The following is a 17,738-nucleotide window of genomic DNA, read 5'->3' as shown; positions in this document are numbered from 1 at the left end:
GTAGACGGATGCCATTTCGGAAGGGCATTCCAACGTAATTTAAAGCAACTTTCCTTCTCGTTTACGCGAAGCTGCGCTTCGGCTGCTCCAAAAATTTGCACTATGGGTCGCTCGTTCTTCCGAAGCGGGATTCTCGGAGCTGTCCCGTTCGGGTGTCTTCTCGCTGGCTTCTCGGGATGCTGGATTGTGGAGAAGATTCGAACGGAGCCTTAGCATGATGACTTCCCGGCTGTCTAGTACAACAAGGTTTGCTCAGCTTCGACGAGGGAGGTGCGATGACGGTGGCGCGCCGTCGGCTCACTCCAGTATTTGTAGTTGTCGCTACGCAGTCTGCGGACCTAGATATTTTTTTCTTATGTGTACTTTGTATTACCTTGACAATTGATGAATAATAGATTGATTATTTAAAAAAAACATCTTGAAGTTGCAACCCATTTTTTTAGGAATTTTATTGTTCACACGAATCAAAGGTATATCGTTGTAGAAGAAACTTCAAAATCCAGAAAAGAAAAGAAAACCATGAGAGTTCCCCCAAGTGACGGCGACCGCTCCGCCGCCGGCGGTGGCGACGGCGACTCGCCCGCCGTCTTCGGAGCTCGTCGGCCCCCTCGATGTGTCTCCAGCTTTCTACGGGGGCAGCCGGCTCCCTTCCGCGCTGACAGCCTTGCTCCAACACCGGCCGCATCCGCATCGATGGAACCTCCCCCGTGTCCGGCGGCTCGGCGGCGCATCGGCGGGTGAACCACCTAGGAGCCATTGCTTGGTAGGGGTTTGATTCTTTTCCATTTGTTCTGAAATTATTGACGCGGAAAGGGATGAACCATTGTCAGGTCCCAGGTCAGATCCCTTTCTTGCCACCCCGGACCAAAAAAGGCGCGGAGGAGAAAGGAATAAACAGGGGCCATGGCCGTGGGTGGCTTTGCCGGCGATTCAAGCAAGGCACCGTCTTTTCTTCCGGTGCCCCGGCCGGCGAGCCCAAAGCTAAGCATCAGCCAGGCTTGTTTAGCCAGCAAAGCATCCAGATCCATCACCCACCAACAAGGCAGAGCACCACATTTCAGCATAATTGCCACCCCTTTCACATCTCCTAGCGAGTCTGGAAGCCTGCCAAACACACACACACTCTCTGTTGATTACCCATTAATTTCTCCGCCGGTCTGAGGACAAGCAAGGAGAAATCAACCATGGCCATGGTGTTGGACGCCTTTGCGTCCTACATCGCCGACACGATCAAGCAGATGGCGGCGGACGAGGTGGGGATGCTGCTCGGCGTCACGGGGGAGATCGACAGCCTGCAGGACAAGCTGGAGAGCCTGAGGGACTACCTCGCCGACGCCGAGAGGAAGCACATCACCGATCAGAGGGTGCAGGGGTGGGTCACAAAGCTCAAGGGTGTCATGTACGAGGCGACCAACATCCTCGACCTCTGCGAGCTCAAGGCCATGGGTCGGCGGGACGCAGCACCCTCACCCTGCTGCAACCCGCTGCTCTTCTGCTTGCGGCATCCCATGTTCGCCCATGATATCGGCAGCCGCATCAGGAAGCTCAACAAGAGGCTGGATGACATCTGCAAGCTAGGTGCTGCCTTCAGCTTTATCAAGCTGGAGACCTACCAGGACTACAGGACCGGACGACCTTCTGCTGCTGACCGGAAGACGGATCCGGTGTTGGAGCGCTCGGCCGTGGTAGGGGAGAAGATTGAAGAGGATACAAAAGCACTGGTGGGGAAGCTGACAAAGGACAATGATGGCATCATGGTGCTAGCCATCGTGGGTGTCGGTGGAATCGGGAAGACCACCCTTGCCAAGAAAATCTTCAACCATGAGGACATTCAACACAAGTTCCAAAAGAAGATGTGGCAGAGCGTCACACAAGACTTCAGCAAGGTTGAGCTACTAAGGTTGGCCATCATCGCCGCCGATGGAAAACTCCCTGCGACTCAAGACATATCTATGCTTGTCCCAGCCCTTCTCAACGCCGTCAGAAATCAGAAATTTCTTCTAGTTTTGGATGACATGTGGAGTGATAGAGCATGGACCTCATTACTCAATGCTCCCTTCAGCCACGGTGCCCCTGGTAGCCGGATTGTCATCACCACGAGAAATGACACGGTTGCCCGAGGCATGAGAGCCAGAGAGCCCTACCACCGCATTGACAAATTAGGGCCCGAGGATGCCTGGTCATTGCTCAGGAAACAGGTGCGTAAATAATTAACTGGTAGTGACCTCTAAATCAAAGTTTTGATTATATGTTTCTTTCGTTAATACTCACTATCAAAAACTGAAATTTTCCTGTGAGCCGAAAACCGGCAGGGAAATATGGGAAACCGACAGGAATATCTTTTCCTGTCGGCCAACCGTCAGGAATGGCCGCCAGCCATAGCTTGACAGGGAAAATAAGCTATGCCTGTCGGTTGGCCGACAGGAACTTTATCCCTGTCGGTTTTACTAGTTTCTCTGGCGGTTTTGGCCCTACAAGGCGCTGTATAGGCGTCAGGTTTGGCCAACCATGGAAGTGGTATATCCCTGTCACACAGCCGCCAGGAAAATAAGATACAAACGAACAAAAAAATCCATATTGATAGTTTTACACATCTATTCCATTATTCAGAATACTCAGAACATAGAAGCATCGATTTCAATAGTTTACGTCAACCATAATTCACATATACAATTCCATAGAATTTACATGAATCAAAGGCTAACAAAAACAGAGGTCCAACATGAGACCTCATTTTCTATAATGCCTTGCTGCAGCTTAAGTTGCAAGCTGCTCTTCAAGGTTACCCTGCAGTGGCATAATTGAACTTGTGAAAATGAGCAAGTGTCAACAGTTTGCTACAAAAAGGTAACAAGAAACAGGAAAACATATATAAGATATGATCAGCATAATCTATTTGGAATTTCAGCTTCTCACATTAACATTGGCATATATACCAAACTTGTTTTTGTCACAGCAGGGTTACCAAATTTAACAGCTATATAGCCAAATAATGGAGTGATTTGTTCTACCATCATGTCTCAGATTTGATGCAAACCATACAGCTGACTAAATCCATTCAAATGACAACCTGAGCAGAAGCTTCTGTGTCAGTTTGACAGAACTATCAGCTAACAGCCGGAGTAGATAATTTATTAGAGACTTCTTGCAAGTCAACTTCAGAACACAATACCAATGTGAATAGAATTAAGTGCAACTCCTCAAGGATGCATAACCACAAAGCTATATAATAAGAAAATAATAGGGAGTTAAGTCTATCCATTCAGATTTGCAAGAATACTCGACAGATCCTTGATCATCTCCATAATAGTAGAAACCAAAGCATTATGCAATAATTTGATAATGTAATAGTAGGGAAAGTTACCTCTTCATTCAGAACAATATGGTAGAATTTCTTGCCTTGATTGAATCTCCTTGTTGTACTGATAATGCTCGTTGTACTTGCCATGCAGCTGGTCAATGCTTCTTAAATCCTAATATAATAAAAGAGCATCAAACCAATAGCTATGGATAAACAGAACTAGAGAACACATTTTTACAACACTTACAATTTGAGACAATAAAAAATCAAAATGGAATAGAAATAAGTTGTGTTCATACTAAACAAACATAGAAATTACTGGTTAAATGCAGATCTCATGATCTTTGGCACAATGGACATAGCATGGTATGATTCAATATACATGAGACAACTTGATCAGCAATTATTAATGATAAAACCTTGATTAGAGACCAGGGTGAAAACAAAAGTAAAAATATATACCTTGAATAGAGCAAAGGCTCTTGCATCTCACGTGGATCCCGGATCTTGAATTTTGCTCCTAATCATGAGCTGCAAACTAGAAAAATCAGTCCTCAAATAAGCGCTGGCCAATATTTAATTTCTAGGTTCAAGTACATACAACAACAAAATATGGAAGGGAGTATTACCACTTCATTTGGAGGAATATTATACAATTTCTTGACGCCAAGTGATAACCTCAACCTCATCTTTAACCTCTCTGTTGCACTGATGATGTGAATTGTACTTGCAACGCAACTGCTACTGGATAGAGAGCAAACTGTAAGAGAATAAAATCATAAGGAAATAGAATGGTACGTAACATTTGGACTGAACAAACATTACTTTCATGACGCGTTCCCTGCATTATTTTCATTTTCAGTGCATTATTCTGGACAGAGCGAACCAAAGCAATGCGCTTCAGGAAAGAGTTCCCTGCATTATTTTCATTTTCAGTTAAAGGCAGCAATATGGTCACCGGTTAAAGCTTGAAAAAAATGATATTTCCAACTGACACACCAGACGAAGCAACTAAATGATCTCAACATAGTTAAAGGCCATATTATAAACACATGTATATACCCTGTACAAGCCACTCAAAAACAGAGGAACCATGTTCATGTATGGAAATTCCAGGAAGTAAAAATGACCAATGTGCACCTCCATGTATATCTACATCACAAAATATGGGTTGTTATATACAACCAAAAAACAGCAATCAATCTTGGAGAATAATAAAAATTCAACAGATCATCATAAGGAAAATCATGCCCCTAAGAATTTATTGGTCATGTAACCTGGAAATGAAAGCAAAAGATCTCATACAACCTTTCTAAAAGCAGTTGGCTCTAGTACCAGTACAATATCTTGCAGCATACGGTTGCATAGGAGAGGCGTTCAACTACTTTGGCCTATTAAAAATGAATGTCCGTATAGACCCATTTGCTTCCGCTAGTACCCAACAAATTAGGGAGAAGAAAATGCTTATTATTTTATTGTGAATCCAAACGGAGGTGCTTACAGATGAAATTTATCAGAAGGATACAGATCCGAAAGAAGAGAATATACATCGATTATTACAAGTGAAAAAACACCATAGTAGAGGTAGCGCCTAGATCTGGAAGGGACGCTACCTGGATGGAACGGGGTGGTACTCAAAGAAGGATGCTACGGCGGTCGAGTGACGGCAGTGGCAGCGACGTTGACGGAGACCCTCCCCGCGGAGGCAGTAGGGAGGTTGACGGCGATATTCCGGAAGGGGTCGTTCCATGGTCGACGACCCTACAAACATGGCAGAGGGGACATGCGAGAGATTGGAGGAGGCGGAGCCGGCGGTGAGGGATTCAGCGCGCAGCCCGACGCGGCGGCGGCGGCGGCGGCTAGGGATTTGGGGCGCATCTGGGCGGCGGCGGCGAGGGATTTGGGACGGAACAGGGACTGGGAAGATAAGGGTGGGTAATGATTTGGGATTTTTTTTCCGCCAGGGCTTTATATCAGTCGGTGAGCGGCAGGCCAGAATTCGGCTAAGCGGCGGGACGGGCTTTCACTTTGGCGCGCGCAGCTGAAATTCCAATAGCGCCAAACATGGGCCTCTTTTTCCTGTGAGTTACACACGTCAGGGATACAGGTTAGTTCTGTGGGCTGAGCACGGGCCGACACCAATATTATTAATTCTGTGAGTCTTCGGTTAGCCCACAGGAATATACCTCATTTTCCTGTGTGCTACTGCGGGCCCGACAGGAAAAAATGATGACTCACAGAAATATTTTAGTTTCTGGTAGTGACTGTATATCTATTTGTAAGTGTTTTATACTTTAGTTGATCTTAGAAGTGGATAGCAAAATCATAATCGGAGATGTCACCTCAATATCATTGGCTATTTGTCCGACTAAACATTATGATTTGTAATTAAAATGCCGATTCCATCGATTATTTTAACTGATATTAGTTTAGTACATGGAGTTATTTAAATTTTCTGTTCTGTGCACTGAATACGGTTTGTAATGTAGATTGGTACGTGCATTAATATGTACATTTTGTGTAGTTTCTACCGGATGAGCTCCGTTAGTAATGCGATAAGGGTCTATGAGATAAATGGCCTGATTATATTTAGACACAGTAACATAGATGTCCACTAATGATGGAGGTTCAACAGATAAATGGGCAGGTGATGTTTAGGTACAGTTGTAAAGATCTAGTTCCTCTGATAAAAAAATGTAGGCCATTTAGGACAATGACACAACCTTCAAGATGATACTTTGACCATAATTTTTCTATAAACATGTTGCCGCACATAAAAATAATTGTACGTTATAAAATTATATTTCACGATCAATTTCATGTTTCGGATTATATGGTTCTTTCTTATAGATGGTCAAATTAAAAAGGCTCGACTGGTCAAAATGCTAATAAGACTTGCATTGAATCATGTGTAGTATTAATGTGCGGTAACAAAATGGGTCCATAGAATCAATGGGTCAACATGAAAAACTGTTAGGAAGTATTAGTATTGGTCTAGGAGTCCTTATTAGGGGCCTTGCAATACAATCAAGTTGCATCCATAACAAAAACAATCTATTAGCAGCTCCTCGAGATACATGCTGGTGAGAGAATTTCTAGACACTGAAAAAGAGAAAGGCAGGGGGAACTATCTTACTGTGCCCAACTGCCGGTGCTTTCACCACCACACAAGCACATCAGTGCCGCTCATGGAGCTCCTACTCGCACATATATCCATGAATACAGTGGCTTACTCTTTCTGCATATTCCTACAGAATTAGGATCTACTCCCTCCGTTCCTAAATACAAGTCTTTTTAGAGGTTTCAAGTGGACTACAACATACAGATGTATATAGACATATTTTAGAGTGTAGATTCACTCATTTTGCTTCGTATGTAGTCCCTTGTTGAAATCTCTAAAAAGACTTATATTTGGGAACGGAGGGAGTACTTCACAATATTTGCGACTATGCACAGAGTAACTTATTCTATTCGAGGAGAATAATAACTCACTATTTTTGAAAAGATAATATAGTGGCAAAAAGAAATAACCACCGAGTTCCTGTTCGTGTGGGCACCTCCGCACCTGGAAGGTAGCCTTGACTGGCAGCGGCGGCACTGCAATTATCGTGTGACCAGCCAGCTGATTTATGCTATCCAAATGAAGCCAATTTGATTTGTGCTGCGAGCCTGCAACTGACGAGCTGCATGCACTCATGGTCACGCAGGGGTGATGCCAGAAAAAACATCGCCAGTATCATTCCTATAAACATAGGGGTGTCATTGCATATTTTTAAGGGTATTTCTTCTTCTAAAGAGCATTAGTAAAAATGAATGGTGTCATTGGACACCACATACTTATATTCTAGCTCCATCCGGGTTCATGAGAACAAGAAAAGGGGATCAATTAACGAATCTGCATGATTGCACCTGTAAATTAATAACCAATGGGCAATTCTAAATTTCACTTGCTGATTCATTTTAGCATGCAGTATGCTGACTGACTGTTCTATATAGTTCACATTCGTTTTTTCCTCCAACAACTTGCCAATTCATTGAATCTGCTCTAAAGACTAACTTGATTACAGGTAGTCTCGGGCGATGAAGATGGACCTGACATCGATATGCTTAAGGATATTGGACTGCAAGTGATTGAAAAATGTGATGGTTTGCCTCTTGCTGTCAAAGTAATGGGAGGACTTTTGCGTCAGAAAGGGAAGCAACGCCATGACTGGGAGATGGTTCTGAATGATTCTATTTGGTCAGTATCTGAAATGCCCGAAGAACTTAACTATGCAGTATATTTAAGCTATGAAGATTTGCCTCCTTGCATCAAGCAGTGCTTTCTACACTACTCCCTTCTCCCTAAAGGTGGACTTTTCCAGCGTGCTGAAATTATTGGCATGTGGATTAGTGAAGGATTTATTCACGGAAGCTCAGACGACGACTTGGAAGAATTAGGAATAAAGTACTATATTGAGCTGATACTTAGGAACCTTATTGAGCCAGGGATACAGTATATTGATCACCCAGTTTTCAATATGCATGATATTCTTCACTCATTTGCTCAATTTGTGGCTAGAGATGAGGCAGTAGCTGTTCAGAGTGGAGAAAATGGTAATATTAGTGAACTCACTGAACAAAAGTTTCTGCACTTATCTATAGAAAGCAAAGTTTCAAAATCAGAAGGGTTGGACTGGAGTTCTTTAGAAGCGCAAAAGGCATTGAGAACATTAATATGTGTCGGCCATGTAAACATTAAGCCTGGTGATTCTTTGGTTGATTTTCCATCACTGCGGACTCTGATTCTACACATGGATTCTGCAAATGTCGCTCTACTGGTTGAATCTTTACATGAACTAAAGCACTTGAGGTACTTGTCCATACGGAATTCTGATATGTCTTGTCTGCCAGAGAACATTGGGAAGATGAAATTCTTGCAGTACATCAGCCTTAGAGGAAGCCAACAATTTGTGAAACTTCCACATAGCATTGTAAATTTGGGGAAGTTATGGTCTCTTGACTTCCATGGAACTAGTATAAGAGATATACCTAGGGGGTTCTGTACTTTAAAAAATTTGAGGAGACTTTATGGGTTTCCAGTTCAGGTGGATGGTGATTGGTGTAGTTTAGAAGAGTTGGGCTCCCTTTGCCAGCTCAGGGATCTTTCTCTGAATGGACTGCAGAATGCGTCTGCTACATCGTCTGCCTCAAAGGCAAGGCTTAGTGAGAAGGTGCATCTTACCAACTTGTATTTACAGTGCAGTAGTATACTTTGGGTTGATGGGCTGATTAAAGATGAAGAAGGTGTCTCTGAGCAACAACAAATCAAGGAGGTGTTTGATGAGTTGTTCCCTCCACCTAGCGTTGATACGCTTGCTATCAGAGGATATTTTGGCCAACAACTCCCAAGGTGGATGACGTTAACATTACCATCATCCCTCCAGAGCTTAAGGAATCTAGCGATTGATGACCTGGGTTGCTGCACACAACTTCCTGATGGCTTGTGCCTACTCCCCTATTTGGAGAAATTCAGAATCAGGCACGCTCCATCCATCAAGCGTGTTGGACCAGAATTCCTCCAGCCCTACCATCACCGTGGCGCTCACCCTTTCCACGCGGGACATGCCTTTCCGAGATTACACACGTTGGCCTTAAGAGGGAATGCTTCAGTGGGAGGAGTGGGTGTGGGAGGAGCAAGTGCAAGCCTTCCCTGTTTTGGAGGAGCTTTTCATCCAAAAGTGCAAACTGAGGCTTGTTCCTCCTGGCCTTGCCTCAAATGCAAGGGCTTTAAAAAAAATAACTATATCTTTGGTACAGCAACTCAAATTGCTGGAGAATTTTGCTTCAGTTACTGAGCTTGCAGTAAATTACAACCCCGACCTGGAGAGGATCACTAATCTCCCCAATCTTCAGAAGCTTACCATCATCAAGTGCCCAAAGCTGAATGTGTTAGAGGGTGTTCCTGCACTCCAGATTCTTGACCTAGAGGATTACGCCATGGAAGAACTTCCAGAATACATGCGAGGTATAAGGCCAAGACATTTGCTGGTAGACTGCAATCTATGTCTGCTCACGTCAGTAGCCGCGGGACAATCTGGCACCGAGTGGGACAAGTTCAGCCATGTCGAACATGTCAAGGCATATTCACATGATGGAAACAAAGCCAGAAAACTTTATGTGTTGTACACAAGGGATCCCTGCGGCTTGGAGACAAATATTATCCACTCGTTGGTATCTGCAGGTAAACATATGAGCTTCGTCTTCATTTATTTGAGTGTTCTGACATTAGTTCATTTCATTTTGTGTCCTTCCATATATGCTCATTTTGTAAATATATTACCTTTTCATTCCACTTGAGTATGTCGTTTGTAGTTATGCAACTTCAGTTTTAGCAAGTATTAGCTGTGCACGCGGGCTGTGTAATGGTCACTTTCTGATTTGGCTCCTCACTCACATGTTGCTAAATATCTTGGTATTTCTGTCACTTGTTCTCCTAGGTTTCCTCGAGTTGTCTAGGGCAATATCTTATTTTTTAAACTAATGGTCATATCATGACTGTAGGAGTCTATTTGAAGTTATTGTATATAGTTCTTGGCTCCTTGCAAGTTACGAACAGTTGTGTATTTTCTTGCCATGTAGGAACCTTATCATCTTCTATGATGGACGCACAAGGATTTGAGTCTGTATTCAAGATGAGAAGAAGTACCTTCAACTATGTCTATGGCTGGGTGTATGTGTCATCTTTAGAAGATATGAGCAGCTCCACCTTTGCTGATGGCAGGGTGCTGTCTCTACAAGATCGAGTAGCCCTTGCTCTGTTAGTGCTGAACTCTAGTGAGCCTCTGGAGACAATAGGGTCCTCTGTTGGTGTGAACGAATCAACCGTCTCACTGGTAACTGATAGCTTTGTTGATGATATGGAGGTGAAAGCACAAAGCTTCATGTGCTGGCCATACCCCAATGAAATGGAGAAGACCAAATCCAAGTTTCATAAGATCCATGGTCTTCCAAACTGCTGCGGTGTTGTACATTCAGTTCACATCACACCGCAAGATGATGAGACAGGTTACAGCCTTGTACTGCAAGCCGTCGTTGATCCAGATTTGAGGTTCATTCATGGTCAATGGAAATGGTCAAATAGCAGGATCGAGCATGGTATTATTCTGCACGACTCTGATCTCTTCCAGTTCTGCGACGAGGGCGAGTGGTTGAACGGCAACAAGCTCAAGGTATCTTTAGATGGATCAGACGTTGGGGAATATGTAATTGGCGGTGCAGAATACCCCCTTCTCCCCTGGCTCCTGACACCTTATAACCAGCTGGAAAAGGAGGACCTCCCAAACTTTCCTGATCAAGCCGAGTTCAACAGGAGGCACTCTGCAGCCCGAACCGTCACACTGAAGGCGCTGGCAAGGTTTCAAGACACATATAAGTGGTTGCACAGAGGGACGTGGCACCCGAAAAACCCAGATAAGGCAATCTTGGCGTGCTTGATGTTGCATAACATAGTGATAGACTTGGAGGAAGGTGAAGGTGCACCGTTCAGTCAAGAGCCGGATTACAGCCAGCAAGTGCGCAAGGTCAAGCAAGTGCGCAAGGTAGCAGACGAGGACGCTGCCAGAGCGAGGGATATACTGGCCCGGTACTGCTTGACTAGCATGTCATCGCAATCCGGAGGTAAATTAACACAGATGCTCCTAGCTAGCTACTTACATCTTAATTTATGAGGTTGTTCTGTCCACATAGTCTGTTGTATTTATTCCGTCGTGCTGATTCCAACCTTCTTCATCTGTAGATGCAGAGAAGGGACAGGAAGTAGCTTCCGGCTCTGGGGGCAACTAAAGTACGACAAGAAGCATGCACACACGGACAAGCAACAAAGGAAGAAGCACATACGAGCTAGCTAGCCAGGAAGGAAGGAGGTACTGGTTTTTTCTGCCACATGCATCTTCCAGCCAAACTTGTATGGTCCCCTGCATATTGCTTACGCATAACACTTCTTCTCTTGTCGCTCGCAGGAGGTATGATGGCCAGTGTCGTCAGATTCGGTGCAGAGGAACCGTCTCGTTGGTTTGGAGGAACACGTGAGACCTGTGAAATTTCAGGTATAGGTGAGTACATCCATTGACGGTTAACTGGTCACTACCCTTCAGTTAGTCAGCAGGTGAACGTCAGTGGAGTTGACATGGTGTACATGTAGTACTACTATGCAATAAGTTGTAACATGTTTGTCTCTTAAACTCTGCTGCCATCTAAAATAAACCATGCATCCCGCCCGTAGCTTCCGATGTATGGATGAACACATTGTTTTCCGGCGAAAATGTGAAATGTTGATCAGCTGATGATTCGTGTGTCGTTGAACCATGATTCTTGCCGTCCCTATTAATGTTGGTACATGGTCACTTTTTCGGGTGGTGTTGTAATTACTCGGGTAAAAAGATTGTGTAACTTAGAAACTATCAAACCGACCGTTGCCTTCTTTTCTGAACTTAGACAACGTGTGAGGCAAAACTGATTTTGAAGTAGTAGAAGGAAACTTGTTTGTGAGAAGCAATTTTGTCAACAGATCGATGGAGCCAGCCAAACATTGTTCATCAAGGAATCCCTCTTCGATTGCAACATCTAGCGATGTTTTCCGGGACAGAACTGACGCTCAAGGCTGACCATCTCGCTAGTATTATTCTCCATATGTACCGGCAAAGAATACAACCATGAACATGTCAAAACCCGATTGTCGAGTGACCAGTGTAAGATCAAGACGGTTTTCAATTGCTGCACTCTACAAAGAATACAACCATGAGCAAGTCATCAAGGATAGTAATACCACAAGGTTAGGAAGTTCAGAGCGACTTCACGATCCGAGCTTACCCAATAATGCGCACCATGCAGTTCAACTTCATCTGGCATCGGTGCAGTGCAACTTCAAAACCATTTTTATTTTATTTTGCTTTGCTGTGTGAATCAACCGCGTCTTTTTGCCAATTCAGCCCGCTGCTTCCAGGGATATAGATATTGATCAACAAAAGTAAAGTAACACTGTAATTGCTACTGTTTATTGAACTGGTAGGGAAAAGAGCAATATGAGGCACTCACAGATCCATGAATACAACATGTCAGTAAGTAAACCGTTGGCACAAGTGACACCCTGATTAAGTGTTGGCTGATCAAATCAAAATTGCACTATGTCATGGACACACACACACATACACAATTACAACGCTTAGTGTAAACATTAGGAAAAAGAGGTATACTTTCAGGCCGGCTACAACTATGTTGTGTAGTTCCAAAGTTGTACCCCATGCCACACCTATATACAGTATGTATCAAGCAACATAAGAATCTTGGCTGAGTCTGAAACTTTGAAACCATGTGTCAATTCATACTTCTTTGCAAAAACACCAAACAACTGTAAAATGCCTTCCGTACAGACGCAAAGGGAGACTGTATTGGACATACAATAAAAATACAGATGCATTGTAGAAAGCTCATTGTTTTCCATTATTATGCCATGGCGACTGAGCTAGAAAACTGTAAAACCTTATCAGTAGCACATAAAGCTCATTGTTTTCCATTATTACACCATGGCGACGTTTTAATCCTTAAACCTGAACTTTCCACGTACACCACCAAGTCTTCACGAGCTTTGGATAAAATGTTAACACAACGTGGCTAGAAGACTACCAGAACATACACAAGAACTCCTGCACATCAAAGCTAAAAAAGATGATGAATGCAAGAACAGCTAGTACCGATAGCAATGCAGCAGTGTGAAAAAAGTGCTAACCTTAATATCATATCAGTGGAATGATTCCAAAGTCTCATTTATTTCATACTTATGCTATAGTGATATGTTGATTTTGATACCCGAACTAGGCAAGTAGACTACCAAGTCACGATGAATGACAAGAACCCAAATTTTTATGCAACATGCGGATGCCAAATTTTTATCCTGACAAACACGAACAAACACCTGCACAAAGAACCAAATAAATGGTGATTACATCACATGTTTTGGGATTTCCATTTAGGAAGGAAAAAACTTTCAGATGGCACAAAGCAAATAATTATGTCGACTTTCTTACCAAAGAAAGAACAACGGAAATGGGGCAAAGAAAATCCTAAGTAATGCTTTAGAACTATTTTCACTACCGTTCGGACGAAGCTGGAAATCTGATGTTGCGGGGATATAGATGGGAGTTCTCTTTTCATGACAGGTATACATGGAAATTGATAAAGTTGATACTGCACAGAAGGACTAAGGTTCTACTTGAAGATTTACTTACCGGATTTATGTACATGGAGGAAAATGGCCACAAGAACCTCATCCATGTGGCAGAATGTGCATGTGCGGTGAGAGTTGAGCTCTACAAGGCAAAAAGAATGTAGAGAGGACTTCAAAGACAGAGGCATGTATAGTAGATGGAAAGAAACATTGGTCAGATTATTAGGGCATCTCAACCTCTGACCGGCAAATATCTCTGGCATATGTCCATTTTTATGTCTGGTCGTGGTTCGCGGACATGATGCGGGTGAGCCATCCAATGCTAATCACAAAGTATCTAGTTGGGAGGAAAAAAGTAGGTGGAGATCATGCATGTGGTGAGATATTTGTGGTTAAGTGTCCGCTTGGAAGAAGAGAGAGGAGTGGGGGGTCATGCATGTGCGGTTGGGTGGAGAGAGAGAAGAGAGGAACTGTGCATGTGATTGGTGAAGTGTATGTCCAAACTCTGACAAAGCCCCCCACGTTTGTCTCTTGCATACCGGAATCCATACATTTGAACTGCGAAGGGACATATATAGGTTCCTGACAAAAGTGGTCCGAAGACATAGTAAGATTTGAGGGTCCATCTTGGCGATGCCCTTATGCATGGAAAAAACAAGGGCAATGGCGGGATCTGGGAAGTGACATGGGACACGAACAAGGAAGTAGTTGTCATTACCTTCTGTAAGTCTCCATAATGCAGTACGATCTTCAGAATGGTTTCCACTAACCCCCTGGACTGTTATACTAGCTCCTTGGTGCCGCATTCATGGACATCTAATTCTTGCAAGTTCTTTTAGGAGTAGTGTTTGATCTCAGAAGTCCATCGATCGAGGTTCGAGAGTACGCCTAGGACCACTTTTGTCAGGAACCTTTATAGTGACATGGTATGTAACATAAGCTATAACATGTTTGTCTCTTAATCTTCTGCCATCTAACAATAAACCATGAATGCCTCTGACCGGCAAATATCTCTGGCATATGTCCATTTTTATGTCTGGACGTGGTTCGCGGACATGATGCGGGTGAGCCATCCAATGCTAATCACAAAGTATCCAGTTGGGAGGAAAAAAGTACGTGAGGACCATGCATGTGGTGAGATATTTGTGGCTAAGTGTCCGGTTGGAAGAAGAGAGAGGATTGGGGGGCCATGCATGTGCGGTTGGGTGGAGAGAGAGAAGAGAGGAACTGTGCATGTGATTGGTGAAGTGTATGTCCGAACTCCGACAAAGCCCCCCACGTTTGTCTCTTGCATACCGGAATCCATATATTTGAACTGCGAAGCGGACATATATAGGTTCCTGACAAAAGTGGTCCGAAGACATAGTAAAGATTTGAGGGTCCATCTTGGCGATGCCCTTATGCATTGAAAAAACAAGGGCAATGGCGGGATATGGGAAGTGACATGGGACACGAACAAGTAGTTGTCATTACCTTTTGTAAGTCTCCATAATGCAGTACGATCTTCGGAATGGTTTCCACTAACCCCCTGGACTGTTATACTAGCTCCTCGGTGCCGCATTCATGGTCATCTAATTCTTGCAAGTTCTTTTAGGAGTAGTGTTTGATCTCAGAAGTCCATCGATCGAGGTTCGAGAGTACGCCTAGGCGTACCATAGCTTTATAGAAGACATAATTTAATTACAAGAAAGCTACCGCTCGATGCGAACAACGAGTGTAGCACGAACACCACACCCGGCAAGACCACAAACAAACACCACCGCTAGGCAAGCTACAATGCAAAAAGCCTATCCTAAACTGATACACAACACCGCGTCTCAACCGACGCCAGACACCTCTGAAGACCACACTTCCGCAGAACTTCTCTTGTTGACGCACCATCCATCCTGCGCGCCTAAGAGAAAGTGGCAGATGAATGGCAGGACTCGATCCAATCCGGGAAGACACCGCCTTGGATTCACCGACGACGAGGAGGAGAGCAACGAGGAACCAACCGTGTCTCCAAACACAATGCTCCGAACAGAGGAGCGGCGTCGAGGACACCGCCATCGTGCCGATCCAAACATCGAGTCTAGGCTTTCGCCTGGAGACATCCACCAACACCAAGAGCGCGAGGGATGAGGCGAACACGCTCGACGATGCCTCATCCACGATGCCATCACCGCCGGCCCGGCAGAAGCCGTGCAAAATTTTCATCGGCGCTTCGCCCATCTCGACGACTCCATGGGATTGGCAGCACTGCCAAGAAGCCTCACACCGCCGCCACCGCAGCACTTGCTGATGTAGCTGCATAGTCGAGGACCAACGACCGACCACTTGGCAGGGAAACCATGGCCACACCATCCACTCTGAGCCTGCACGAGGGTCCGCAGCCAACCAGCACCTCCGGCCAGGTCCAGGACTGCCCACGACGGCCGTCGCCCACTCCAAGGGATGGCCTTGCGACGATTAGACCCGCCTCTCCACGGAAAAATTCTAGGCCGGCACCACCAGGAAAGCACAGCCGCTTGCCACGCCGCACAGGGATGACCGACCGCTCGCTGCTCGCAAGACTCCATCTTGGCTGAGGCATCGTAGCGCCGCCACCAACCTGCCTATGAGAACCCAGCACTGCCTCCCGCTAGCGCCCCCACTAGAACGAGCCACGTCTCCGCTGCCAGACCCCGTCAGGCCCTCCACATCACCACCTCACCTGCCGTGCGCCGGCCATAAGCCCTCACCACCAGCCAGCGCAGATCTGGCCTGGCTCGAGCGCCGCCGCGGCGAAGAGCACCAAGCCGCCACCGGCCTGCGCGCTCTGCAGCGACACGCCATCCCCAGCCAGATGCGCCGGGCCTCTCCTCCTCCAGCCAGTGCCTACCACCGAGCCTCGACGAGCCGACCATCGAGACACCTCGTCAGCCTCGCTGGATCGAGCCCCGCACGACCGGGCGAGCAGGAAGACCTCACGCACTTGACCCTGCACCACCAGCACCGCACCACCACGCGCCGGATCCGGGCTGAGCAGCCCCCCCGACGTCGGCGAAGAAGCCCACCGTACCGGATCTTGAAGCGCCGTCGAAGGGACCCCCCGCTAGCTGGTGAGCGCCGGCACAAAGGAGCCCCGCCCGCTACCATACCTGGGGCACGCGCGGTTTCACCGGCGTCCTCTCCGGCGGCGGCGAAGCGGATGGGGGTGTGTGAAGGGTGGGCCTTGTGGCGGCGCGACGGGGCTGCCCCTAAGCCGGGGGGTTCTATATCAAGGACAAGTTTGACTGTGCAAAATTTACAAGTATGGAATGTATTTCTTAAATAGGGAAAGTTCTGTATCAAGGGCTGACCGTCGTCGTGCCCGCAGCAGCCGGCGTTGCTGCAGCCGAGCAGCCGACTGTTGTCGCGCCTGCAGTAGCCGACGTTGCTGCAGCGGAGAGCCGACTCGCCGCCATCGCAGCAGTGTCGCCATCGCAGCATCGCCGGAGAAGCCGCACCACCGTCGTAGCATCGCCGAGCAGTCGGCCTGCCGTCGTGTTTGCAGGAGCCGACTCGCCGCCATCGCAGCTAGGTCGCCATTCGCAGCATCCGTCGTAACATTGCCGGAGAAGCTGCGCCACCATCTCAGCATCTCCGGCAGTCCGCGCCGTCGTCATGCTCACAGCACCAGGCGTTGCTGCAAGGCTTCCAACAACGGAATCTTGCATCATAGCGACCCGGCTTACAACACCAGCCGGATGCATCTTCCGGCGCCAGCGAGGTTCCTTTGTAGCAGCGTCGCCCGAAGCAGAAACACATGGAAGAAGATTGCAGCAACAAACGAACGCAGCCGCCGCGTCGAAGGGGGAGTGCGGTGGCCGGAGCAGCTGAAGTTGCGTGGCTTAGAACATCGCCGTAGTCCAGCTTGTGGTGGCCGAGCTACCAGAGTTGAGGTAGAAAAGCATGGATGAGATACATAACAGAGGTTGCAGGGCCTAGAGTCAACGTGATTAGGAGAAGGAAGAAGACGAATGAGTGGCTCAGGCGCGTCCGTGGAGATATGGATGAGATGCGGTGCGTGGCCCACACTCCACAGGACATGCGTCCATCACACGAGACGGGTGTTTGATGGGGCTGTTTACATCCGGATGGAACCAATCAGTTTCCTAAAAAAATACAGAAACAGACCCGCAAAGACACATCGTCGCACGGAGGAGGCTGCGGACGCCGACTGAATCGAAGTGTTTTGCCTGACTAGTAAGCATGCACGTGCAACGCACGTAT

At 46.2% G+C, this 17,738-nt stretch overlaps 2 long non-coding RNA genes and 1 pseudogene across 2 annotated transcripts; 1 reads left to right on the top strand and 2 right to left on the bottom strand.

The window, feature by feature from the left end:
* The first annotated feature begins 1,184 nt into the window (after nt 1-1,184).
* On the top strand, nt 1,185-11,553 carry LOC119289862 (annotated as a pseudogene).
* On the bottom strand, nt 3,763-5,106 carry LOC119289864. Its single transcript, XR_005141630.1, has 4 exons — nt 4,915-5,106; nt 4,127-4,216; nt 3,931-4,045; nt 3,763-3,832 (listed from the first exon to the last, which is right to left on the bottom strand). It is a non-coding gene; the product is annotated as an uncharacterized LOC119289864 (long non-coding RNA).
* A 1,051-nt stretch (nt 11,554-12,604) lies between the features above and the next one.
* LOC119288126 lies at nt 12,605-17,463 on the bottom strand. Its single transcript, XR_005141114.1, has 3 exons — nt 16,826-17,463; nt 13,068-13,253; nt 12,605-12,984 (listed from the first exon to the last, which is right to left on the bottom strand). It is a non-coding gene; the product is annotated as an uncharacterized LOC119288126 (long non-coding RNA).
* Nucleotides 17,464-17,738: the final 275 nt, after the last annotated feature.

Source organism: Triticum dicoccoides, chromosome 4A (assembly GCF_002162155.2).
Source record: "Triticum dicoccoides isolate Atlit2015 ecotype Zavitan chromosome 4A, WEW_v2.0, whole genome shotgun sequence".
In the NCBI taxonomy this organism is placed as follows: Eukaryota; Viridiplantae; Streptophyta; class Magnoliopsida; order Poales; family Poaceae; genus Triticum; species Triticum dicoccoides.
This window is presented reverse-complemented; position numbering and strand designations above follow the sequence as displayed.